This window comes from Spermophilus citellus (assembly GCF_964194105.1).
Source record: "Spermophilus citellus genome assembly, chromosome: 10".
Classification (NCBI taxonomy): Eukaryota; Metazoa; Chordata; class Mammalia; order Rodentia; family Sciuridae; genus Spermophilus; species Spermophilus citellus.
Genome location: NC_138197.1, coordinates 93,200,429 through 93,213,623, shown reverse-complemented (window position 1 = coordinate 93,213,623; position 13,195 = coordinate 93,200,429).

Below are 13,195 nucleotides of genomic sequence, written 5' to 3'. Positions count from 1 at the left end.
TATAACTAAAAAAAAAAAAAACAGAGAGAGAGAAAGAGAATGCAAGTAACAATAAGTGTTGGAGGGAATGCGAAGAAAAGGGTACATTCATACATTATTGGTGGGACTGCAATTTGGCACAACCACTCTGGAAAGCAGTATGAAGACTCCTCAAAAGAACTAGGATGGAACCATCATTTGACCTGGTTATATCACTCCTTGGCACATATCCAAAGAATTTAGAATCAGCATATTCTATTGATGCAGCCACATCAATGTTTATAGCAGCATAATTCACTTTAACTAAGCTATGGAGCCAACCATAGGTACCCTTTAACAGATAAAAGCGTAAAGAAAATGTGATATATATACAGTATGAAATATTTCTTAGCCATAAAGAAGAATGACTTTATGACTTTTCCTGGTAAATGGATGGATCTGGAGACTATCATGTTAACTGAAATAAGCCATTCCCAAAACAACAAAAGGTTAATGTTTTTGATGATATGTGGAAGCTAAATCACAATATGTGAGGGGGGGAAGATAGAAGTTCAGTGGATTAGACAAAGAGGAATGAATGAATGAATGAATGAATGAAGAGAATGAGAGGGAAAAGGAATAGGAAACACAGTGGAATTAATCTCACATAATTTTTCTATGTGTATATGTGAATACACCACAATGAATTCCACCATCATGTTTATCCACAAGAATGGACTCCTTAACATATATATATATATATATATATATATATATATATATCTTAATATATCCCATGTTTGCATAAATTTATCGAAATGGATTCTACTGTCATATATATCTAAAAAGGACCAATAAATTTTTAATAATAAAAAAATCAATAGGAAATCCTGTTTTTACACATAGTAGATAAGTTTTCATCCTTGAATTTAAATACAACCCATTCTGAAGCTTAGATGGCCCTACCTTTGACTAGCAGCAAATCTTGAGGTTGGTATCCTTTCCATATTCGGTCTTTGTGATGACAAGGTGTTCCATGTCTGTCTCAGACATGGAAACAGCCATTTCTCCAAAAGTCTTGTTTTTTGTAGAAGGAAAGGTAAAAAACACTTTATGTATGAAGCTTAGAAGAAAAACAAGAAAAGGTTGACAGAACAATTAATTATTAAAAGATAGATACAATGCCTATGATTTCCAATTCCAATTCTGGAATGCAGGACTGCTCAATGTCTTTTATATCTACTTTGTCCTAACAGACCTTCTATTCTGTATTCCATTCCCATTAACCTTGACTCTGTGTAGTTAGTTATATATATCCAAGATTTACTGTTGCATGCCGCTTTTCATATGAAATAAGGTTTTAGAAACTTATAAAAGCCAGCTTGTTCCAGAATAGTTTTTCTAATTTCTCAAAGTTCTCTCTTTTGGGTTTTTTTTTCAGTTAATAATAAAAAATATGAGATTTTTCTGTGTTGATTTCCCTTCCCTAGTTTTATCTAAATTCTGCACACACCCCTTTTTATATTATCCTTGTACTGAGAAGTTTTTATTTATTTCTTAGTTGTTTTAGTCCCCTCTATATAGAACTCCATTCTGGAGGGGTGCCATGCCTAATCAATTTCAATTATTTATAGACACTGAACTGCTGTGGCCCCTTCCTTAATAGACCATTCCTTAATAGACCATTGCACCCAACAGTTACATATTATGCAAAATCTGCCCTAGTTTCAGGATAGTCAGATGAATATCCTATTCTAAGATATTAACATGTCTCATTGTTCCCCTAAGCCCCATCTGTATAATGGCTGAGATAATATACCGTTCATACCGTCATATTTTGTGCCCATGAATTTGCGTTTTGGAGTCGTAGGGATACTTTGTGTCCTAATTTTATTCTAAATTTGGACGATCAGTTTTGGTTTACTATCTAATTTCTCTGACTTTTTATATGGACATTTAATAAGATTAAATACTCTACTGTCATCATTTTCCCAGAATCTCCTTTCTTATATTGAAACCAAATTATTTTCCATGTTGGTAGAATGTATCCCTAAATAAAAACAATCTACTTCTCCATTGAGTTTTCCTATGTCAAGGTACTAGAAGCACTATGAAAACATTTTGTTTATAAAATAGAACACATTTTGACAGAACCTGCACCAACCAATTAAATTAAAGGATAAGTATAAATAAAAGCCAAATGTAGTGCATCAGAAATTGTGCTAACACCAAGCAGTTGTCTTTGGGTTCTTTCCACAAAGTGTGCATATGGACAAACTGCAATAAACCAGACTGACAGTCATTTGGTATTTGTCCTTTTAATTTCATCCGAAGAGTTAAAGACTGAGGTTTCTCTTATGAAAGAAAAGAAGTTGAAACAATCACATTTATTTTTTTGCAGTTTTGTATCAATTATTTTCTGAAATGACTAAATGTTAGTTAAAAAGTCAGTCTACAATTATTCCTTTCAAGCCCCCCCTTCTGGCTTCATTGCATCTTCCAGAGAGCTTTGCCTTGGAGGTATAAGCAAATGATGTAGTTTGTACAAATTTACTAAAGTGTTTATACAATTTTATTATACTGTTTGGTCATATCTACTTAATACCAGGCTATTACATAAGAAGATTAAATAAATTCGTTTAAGTTATAATTTTAAGACAATATATCATTGGAGCAAATATTTTAGCAGAAATTAGGTTATATATTAAATAGTAGGAAAAACAGTTCTACTCTTTAATCCTTTAGTTTAAAAGTTTCAATTTTAAGCCAATTGTAAGAAACTGGTTTGGGAAAAACTTGTTAATTTTTCTAGAAAAATCTGATTAGAATAACTTAGATTTCATCAATTTTTCCCATGCCCCAAAATGCACTATTGTTTACTTGAAATAATTATTTGAACATAACGATTTTAAGATAATGTACTAGGTCTGCTTTTGCAGTATACTATGTTTGTAACCTTGAAAAATTGTTTACATTTTCTATTCTTTACCTTCTTCATCTAAAAAACCAGGAATAATAATAATCTTAAATTAATGGAAATGTTCTAAGAGTTGAATGAGTTAATAATTTCAAATTTATTTTATTCAACTTAGTAGACAGAAATATTTCTCCTCTTCTTATGGCTAAATTTGCATTTCAGTTAAATATTGAACCATCTGGGTAAATGAAAATTATACTTAAAATTATACAATTTACCATAAAATTTTCCTGACTACCATATTCTCTGTAGTTTAATTTTATGGAAACTTTAATAAGAAATCTTTCATAATGCCTTTTACTAGGTTGTCCACACAAACACATTTCAAGTGATCACTTTCTCCCCTCAAAAATTTAATTCTGTTAAATTTATATGGATACTATATGTTTGATAATATATTAAAATTCTAACACTATTAAATATAGTAGCTAAATATACTCTTATCAAGTCAAAATTAAAAAAAATAAAAAGAACATTAAAAATCTTTAAGTATGCATATTGGATCTCTTCTAAGAGGTAAAGAAATAATTCATAGTGTAAAATCAGAAAATTTGCAAAACCAAACTTGCAAAATGTTAACAATTGATAAATTATTGATAAATTTGAAAGCACAGAATCATTTGAGAAGTTGAAAATGAAAATTATAGTCTTAGAGAATAACAAATACCTAATGGGATGACTTGTAGTTTGAACGTTGCAGTATATAGAATTAGTGAATTAGAGAACAGTACCCAGGAACAGAGAATTCAGTAAAAGAGACAAAAAGATAAGAATTATATAAAAGTGATATAAAACAAGAGTTACAGTGAAAGTTTTCAACTGCAAGTAACAGGAGATCTGAAAGAAGAAATTAGATTATCGTAGAAATAATGTATACCATGATGAAAAATAATAATGTCATAGACTTATGAAATCATTTTTTAAAAAAATGACAGTGTAAAAGTAATAATAGATGGTCTCTAGGATACAATGATTAGTTCATTATAAACTTTTTGCTGAATAAAATATGTTAAGGACTAGACACCATTACCTTTCTTCTGATGTCCTTGTCATATGTGATGCCAAGAAAAAGACATTTTCAGATAATCAAAGACTTTGAAAAAATAACACGCTTCACTTAAAATTTAATCAAGATGTACTTTAAATGGCCAGAAGATGGGTCAAAATAAAACCTGATTTAGAAGCCCTGGTGTAATAGATTTGACAGTGAAAAATGAAATCTGTAAGTCACAAAGTTAAGAGTAATAGGACATGAGCATAAATAACTAAAATAAGATGTAGGGAGTGAGAAATGTCCCTTGAAAGATGATGTGCAAATAAAGTTCAATTTGGTTTAGAAAAATGGAAATTTATTCCAGAGAAAAAGATGAGGAGTACCTGAGGAAGGAAGTGAAAATAGAACCGGGCTTTACTGGATAATGAATGCAAAGGTGAACAAAGTGGCATGGAAGGGAAGTAGTTGGGTGATTCAAAAGAACAGCAAGCACAGGAATACAGGCCAGAGGTGGTGATATCTGTGTGTCTTTCATAGGTCCTGTGAAAACTGCAAGTGTATGAAGGTGTGCATGGGGTTACTCAGCATGACAGCTACACTAGGCCAGCCTGGGTAAGGCTTCAAGTTGACGTGTCCTCTCACTGTCTTCCACCAAATAAACAAATGTTCTTTACAAGACCTACCTAATAATGTTAAATTATCACAACAGAAATAAATGATGGGCTGGGGTTGTGGCTCAGTGGTAAAGCGCTTGCCTAGCATGTGTGAGGCACTGGGTTCAATCCTCAGCACCACATAAAACTGTTTAAATAAAATAAAGGTATTATTTCCATATACAACTAAGGAAAAAAGAAATAAATATTGCTTTAAACATTAGCTTTAATAATTCAATTGTAACCATCAGATACTGAAAAAATAAATTGTTAATTTTAAAGTAGGGCCTTCTAAGCACTAGATCTCAAGATTGTACAATATCTTATGTGGGAAGGTGCTGACAGGCAGGAAAATGAAAAAAAATTAAATAAACTGAAAAATATTTAAATATAATTTTTTCCATATAAGGAGGATGATCATTTGTAAATATGATTTTAAGGAATTAATTCCATGTCAAAACCAAATATCATTGAGGGGAATTCTGAAAATATTCATGTACTCAGAAAACATGAAAAATTTCCAAAGGTGCTCCAGTTTGATTATAAAAGCATAGTTTTAATGAGAAGATTAATTTTTAAAGCACTATTTTTTTAAAGAAATTTTGATTAGTAAATTAGTATATACAAAATCATCCTGGAAATTTTTCAACTGAAGTATTCTACATGTAAACATTTCTGAGCATATATAGAACTTTACACATCTTTTGCTTATTTTAAGCCAATGCTTACACCAATGTCAATATTAAATTGCTAAAAACATGGAACAAATAAAATAACTTAATGAGTTTTACAGGATATTTAAAAATTATCTGGTGTTGATTTATCATTCATTTTAAATTTTATTTTTAGCTTGTTTTTCATGAGTCTTCTATGTCTTAATGTAGTAAAATACTTCCTTCCTGACTTTTTCTCCTTTCCTTACATGTAAAAATGATAGCATAAATTATGACAATTATCATAAGCCCTGGAGTTAGAAATCTATGGAAAACTTAACAGACCTAAAGAAATTCAAGCACAAAAGAAAGTAAAGATTGAAACAAAACAATGGATATGAAGAATCATTTTCATTACTAATAATGTTAAATTGTCTCAACACTATCTATATCTGATATATTTTTTCCCACTTTCATTCTTTGAAATTAAAATAAAATAGTGTTTTCTCAATAATATTTGTATTTTCCATTTTCTTGGCACACGAGATCATCAGCTTACACAAATAGAATATGGCATCAGATAAATATAATTTGTGTTTAATCCTTGCTTGCTACTTTATAAACTTTAATTTATTTCAACTAAGTTAACAGTTTACCCTAGACAGAGAGAAAGAAATATCGCTGCCTGGCTGTTTACAAAGAATAGGGGACAGACAAGGCAAGACATCAAATAGGAACAGGAATCAGTTTTATTTGGCTATAGTCAGGTTCAGAGGGCAAAGCTTTCACTGTAATCAATCAATACCCCTGAATCCCAAGTTCAGGCAGCTTTAGAACTTTATAACCAGCGTGTAAGGGGAGGTGCTCAGAAGCTCACAGTCTGCAGAACTTCATATAAAAGCAGCTGTTTCTTTTACTGTTCTGGGCAAGTTAACCCTTCAAGGACAGTTCCTGAGAAGGGGAGAGTTTCTTCTCCTCTTTCTTTCCTACCCCTGATAGCTAATACCATGGGGCCCAATTGGTAACTTCTCTTATCTTAGAAATGTAGACATTTCTGTGAAGCTTCAACTAAATTCCAGAGGCCTTGTTAAAGGATCTGTCTTTTATTATCACATTTGCATTAGCAAACACACTTCTGCAAACCTCTATACTGGGTAAATGTGAAAAACTAGTAAATGGGCTTTCAGCAGCTAGAGTGCTGATCTATTCCAGGCCACTGGACAAGTAAAATAGAGTTACAGAAAAAGATGAAGTTTGCCTACATTGAACTCTTTTGAGGAGACTTCTTGCTGATATCCTAATATCTATTATGGGGAAGATTTCTGGAGACGTTTAGTTAAGATTTTCTATGGAGAAGCGGATGCCACTACAGACTTAATAATAACTCTTCTACTACAATATTGCCATGTTCTTCTGTATAAATCTTCTGCTGTCCCTCCTCATCTTCTGGTTTTTCCTTCAGCTCACTCTAATCAGAATTCTGAAAATTTTCTAGTCATAGCCACAAATGGCCACCAAAGTACAATTTTAACATTATCTCCTCATTCTCATCATACTGTAGCAGTGTTTGATAAAACTGATCACTCCATCACCATGAAAATATCATACTGTCTGTTTTATAAGGTGCCTCCCAATCATGGCTATCATTCCTCTCCAGACACTAGCCACTCATACTTAGCCCCACCTGCAGGTCCGTCTTCAGAACCTCCATCTAGTAAAGATGTAGCATCTCCATGTCCATTTTTATGCTAATATCATGATAATATTATGTAGCCTACACATGAATCCTGCCATATGTTCATCTACCAGGAATGCAATACTTGTCCATACAATTAGCTACTTCACATATCTGTTTGTATGCCTAAGAGACATCTCAAATTTGACTCCTTTACTCAACTCCACATGCAACATGCTGTGGCACAGTCTTCCACGCGTCTCCATAGGTGGTAAGTCTACCTTTCTAGTTGCTTAACTCAAAACTCAAGTGTCTTCATGGCTTTTTCTCTTTTGTTCACATACAACAGAAATCTATTCATTGGCTAAACTTTATATATATATATATATATATATATATATATATATACACACACACACACACACACACACACACACACACACACAAAATCAGAGACATATTCTCATATTACCATGACTTCTACTCCAGTCCAGGGCTGAAAAAATAGGAAAAGCCTTCTAAAAGATCTCTTGAGCTATATTTGTTATTTTAGAGAATCCTATTAATACAGAAGCCAGTGACTATTAGTAAGAATACTTACAGGTCATATTCCACTCTTTTTGGTCAACAAATTTAGAATGCCTCTCCATACTATTAACCATAAAAATATTCTAGAAACCAGAAAAGAAGAATTGAAGATAAGGAAATGCTATTTACCCTGATTTGGTCATTACACCTTATATCAATGTATTAAATTATCATTCTGTATTCCATAAGAATATACAAACATTACATCAATTAAAAATAAAAATTAGTGTATTCTTTCTTTTAAAAAATGTATTTATGTAGTTTTGAAAATCCCCACATACCTGCTTCCTTACTTCTTACACATTCAACCACTAGTAAATTCTCTTACATTTCATTTTTTTTTTCCCACACTGACTTCTTTGCTGAATTTTAAGCTTTCAATTAGACTCTGAATACAGGGCCTTTGCATTTGCTCTTCTCTCTGTCCATGATGCTCCTTTCCCACATATTGTCAGGCTAGCTCTCTACTCTACCTTAAGATTTTGCTTAAACATAACTTTCTATCTGGGCATGGTGGCAGACACCTGTAATCCCAGTGGCTCAGGAGGCTGAGACAGGACAAGGCCAGCCTCAGCAACTTAGCAAGGCCCTAAACAATTGAGAGAGATACTATCCAATAAATAAATAAAAAAGATTGGGAATATGGGTCAGTGGTTAAGCATCCCTAGGATCAATACGTGGTACAAAAGAAAAAAAAAAAGCCAACCAACCAACCAAACAAACAACACTTTCTAAGTAAGAAGACCTCTCATGCCTCCAATTTAACATGCAGTACTCTTTATCCTCCCTTTCTGCTTTAGTTTTGCCTCTAGTACAAATACTTTCTTTTATTAACATTTTGCCTTACCTCACTTAAATATAATCACTATAAGGATAGTAAATTTTGTCTTTTACCACCACTAGCATTGAACTGACCTAACAGAAAGTCTCTGACACAGAGATATAGTTCATGGGCAATTGTTATTAAATAAAATGTTTAAATTAAAAATACTTCTCTGCCCTTGAAGCTCATGTCCTCAGACATCACCTGGTAAATTTCCAGCAGATTTTCCTAAGATATTCATCTATTTGAAAAATATTATTTTTTTGTTTTTAAATTTGTAATAATAAATAAATGAATCAAAATGTCTCAAATAATTGTGGGCAAAATAGATTCTTCTTGTAGATTCTGGGACTCAGTCAGTCCTAGGCATGTTTACTTATCAAATTAAGATTATGTTACAAAGTACACCAAGTACACACTTAGAAATACTGACTTATACAAATGACCTAAATACAGAGAGAATCAGTAACTGTCCAATATGACACAGCTATTAGGTCACCAAACTGGGCCTCTACCCTCAGCCAACAAAGGAAAAGGAAAAAAAAGTGGGTGAGTGTGCTTTAGCACATACTGTGTTTACAGTGGCACCCGGGTTAGTGACCATGGAGGGGAACAGATAGCCTAACTTACAAGAGGGATGATTACTTAGATTTGGACCTTATCTTGAGTTGTGAGACTAAGTTGTCATTGAAGTGAAGTTTACAGAAGTTTGTCTGGCATGAAATTAGATAATTTTAACAGTGGAGTACGGAAGCTAAGAACACAGGCTTTGAACCTGGTGGTGTTGGCCTGTAGTTCCAGGTACTCAGGAGGCCAATGTGAGGGACATATAGAACTGCATGTGTAGCCAAGGCAGGATGGTAAAGGAGGAAGGTAGGGGCAGGTCCAGGGCTGGACAGCAAGAGTAAAAAGGGTCCCCTAATGAGGTCAACTGCTTAGCCGAGGAAAATGCTTATGGATATGAGTGCGAGGTTCCAACAGAAAGACTAAGATGTGTGGACATGGGGGCCAGTAAGTGGTAATAAGGGGAGCATGGCTGGAGAGGAGATAGAAAGAGAAGGAAGGCCCAAAGCCCAGGAAAAGAACAAGTCAGTACTTTCCCCTGGACTCCTCTGCTCTTGGGAAGAGTCTGTAACTTTGTTACCTTTGCTCTTGCAGTAAATATGCTGCATGTTTTTTTTTTTTTTTTTTGGGGGGGGGCGGGGGAGGAGGAGGAGAAGGACTAAATTTATGGAAACAGAATAGAAAAAAAAGAATCTTAGGTATAAAATGGAAAAGTGATTTTATTTGGCCAGTTGCCCCCCCCCACACACACACAGGGCTCAAATTCTATAGATTTCTACTTTTATTCTAATCGAGTGCATTATAAGAACAGTATCTTTAAAAATAAATGAATAACTTCCATTTACTTGGGAGTCATTTCAATCAGTAAAAATTTTTAAGTTGCTTTGCTAAAAACTCCATGTATGTCTAGTTTCTTTTAAATTTTTTTCAGCAAATATATTCTTGTGCTAGATACCAGAAAAGGACCCTGCACCAAGGTGTTCAGGTTTAATCATTTATAAATAAATAAACACACACACACACACATACATGCACATATAGTTTTTTCTGGTCTCTAGGGCTATTCTCACAGGCAATGTATACTACCAGAAACAGAGAGAGAGAGAAAACCTCACTTAGTAAAGAAAAATCACACTTGGAGATAACAACATAAAATCAACATCATATCCTATAATGACAAAACCACATATATTTTTGATAGTTTTTTTAAATTTTAAATATTTTTTTATTTTAGTATTTCTAATCATATATATATGTATATATATATATACATATATATGTATATATATAGTAAAAAACACAAGCTAGAAGAAGAAATTTTAAACTGTTTGACTTGATCAATACTTTAACTTATGTTTTACTTTTCAAGAAAAAAGTTTAAAGAATGTATTCAGCATTGGTACCACATTTAAGATTTTCTCCTAGAAAATATCATCCCATTACCCTCCTAGAGTTTAGCTCAATAAACTATAAAAATAAAATTTCAAGTAATAGTAGATATATGTTGAGTTACTCCTAAACAATACTTCAGAACTCAGTAAGGTTTACAGCACATGTGGATGCAGGAATGATTCTCTATAGAAGCCAAAGACTCCCCACAGCCACAGTATGATTAGCTACACCAGGAAACTTTGTCAAGGTGCATGACTGCTGAACCTGGAAATACCCTGAAATGTCACAGATCAAAACTCTATTGCTGTATAGAATCTTCAGATACCTACAAAGATACTTTGAGTTGGAATGACATTTCTCCTTCCTGTAAAACTTTATTGTCTTTTTAAATGTAAATCGTCTCTGGGCCTATGGTTAATATTTTTCCTCTGTTAGATGAATGAATATCACTTAGAAGTGATACTTTTAAATAGCTACTGATGGAATACAGTGTTTAGGTCAAGAACTTTTATATATTACACATGAAAATGGCTCACTAAGTTATGTAGATATTGAACAACTTAGAAAAAGTTTTCTACACATGTCAACATGTTTGAAATATGCACAGATTGTAATTATTAACTAACAAATAATTTATATTATAAAATAAGATGTTTAACTTGACATTAATAAAAATACACTAAAATGGAAAACTAGAGAATAGTAATATAAATGCTAAGAAATAGATGCAATCTACACATTTTCATAATTTGAAATCAAGTGAATCATAAAGTTGAGTGTTAACAGAAAATTAGAGCTATGCTTTAAACTTAGAAAAATAATTTGAAAATATAAGCAATAATCTAGGGAACTGAAATAAAAATAAAACAAACAACAAACCTTCATTCTCACTTGCAAACTTTTAATCATTTTGAATGATGTAATTTTGGTCTGAGTATTGGGAAAATTGCATAAGTTCTTCAATAAACATGTGAAACAACAATCTTCAAAATCACTGGCCTTGCTTAGTGTGCTTTTAGAAAATACCATCAACATCATTTTCACATGAAACTAATTTGTTTTTGAAAAATTATTTAAGCTGTTCTATACCAAGTATATTGAGAAAACAATTGTTTATAGAGTTTCAAATATGTTAGAATAGTCCAGATTCTCGTTATTCTTGTGTGTCTTAGAATTCACACCATATTGTAAAACATTCCCATGTCAAGCGCAGCCACCCAATAAGAAGCTTTCAGCATCAGCACAGGGAGGATATAATACCCGTCCATCAGCATCCCCTCTGTTTGGCTGCCATCGTGATTTTTTTGTGGAGTTATGTGGTGGGATTTTGAAGCAGCCTTTCTCAGGATGTACATATTGTACCATCAGTGCCCTGAGTTGACAGTACCACTTTCAATGACATCCTTCTTTATCTAGAAATTTAAGCCTGCCTGTCTGTCTTCCTCTGTCCTTGACATTTTAATCATGGTTCATTCAGGAAAACAGTAGTCTTCAAAATTCCTTAGAAAGGAAACAGGCATCAAACTCTGAGCATATATATGCTCCCAAACAACTGAGGGAAAACGTCCATTCTGAATAATGTTATTACCACATTCACCTCAGTCCTGGATCTGGGTTGGCCCTGAGAATTTCTGCAGCTTTTGAAATATTCTGAGCTTTGGATTCCTGTTAAATCCCCTCTTTAGTAAACATCCTCAATCTCTCTGAGATTGTACTCCCCTCAATTTTCCCAGTGATCCCAGCTCATTTTCTCCCCACTACTCTCCATTTTCTGCTTCTATGACTGGATCAGATGGGGGTTAGGGAGTTTGAATTGCTAATTTGGTGACCTTTCCTCTTACCCAGAGGTCAAGTCTTGCTAGGGTAAGAGTTGGGCAAGGACTGTAAGACTTTCCAAGTTCTGTAAGGTTAGTAATGTAGACACACTTATTGCCTATTGTATTCCAAAAACAAAAGGAAAAAAAAAGGAAGGGAAGGAGGAAAAAAAAGATTAATTTAACCTACCAGATTTTCTATTCATCTTTCATAAAACCATAACTTTTCTTAATATGTGAGCAGCAGGTGTAGGGGTTGTGGAGATCAAACATTACAAAAGAATAAGCCATTCCTCCCCTATCTATAAAAATTTTCTCTTCTATGAAAGTATAACCAGAAATTGGTGTGTTGAAGTAAATATAAAATTGGAGATCAATTTTGTGTAACTGTGTGCATAAACACTAGTCTTTAATGGTCATTATATTAACCTGGTATAAAAACCCACTGCTCTTAAGATCTCAGAAATAGCCTTTATGAACACCTCACTTCATTTATTCTATGGGACATGTGGGGATACCTATTAATATATATTTCACTGAACAAGATGCTCTTTGCCTTCCATTTCCCCTGCCTTTCACCGAGCACAAACTTTATGTGCATTCAGTGGAGAATTTAAGCAAAAACTATTACATGATGTGGCAAGGTGATTTATTCAGAATTTAATGTGGCAGAATAACCTATTGAGAAATTAACTGTCCGGTTTTTCTTTTACTATAGCAAAAGAAAATGGATAAAATGTTATTCCCTTTTACCCTCTATTTAAAGCAAGGTAGACATGATTTTTAGTTCTAGGATTCCTTTATTCTTAAGTATGGAGGCAGGGGTGGGGACAGGTTTATGTTAGTTTGTAATGTTTTGGGGGGCAGTGGAGAGGTTATCAGGCAGAATAGAATAATAATTATTAAAAAGTAAAATCTTTTATATCTCCCATCACCTATTCCAATCTTTTCAATATATTTAATCCATCTGGATGATAGACACCTGGAGTGTCTTCCTCCTTTCTGTGCTTTATGAAATTTGGTTTTCCAGAACTCATTTGATTCTGTAATATTTCTGTAACTTTGGTTGATGGTGGTAATTCCTACATTCCTAGATGCTAGTAA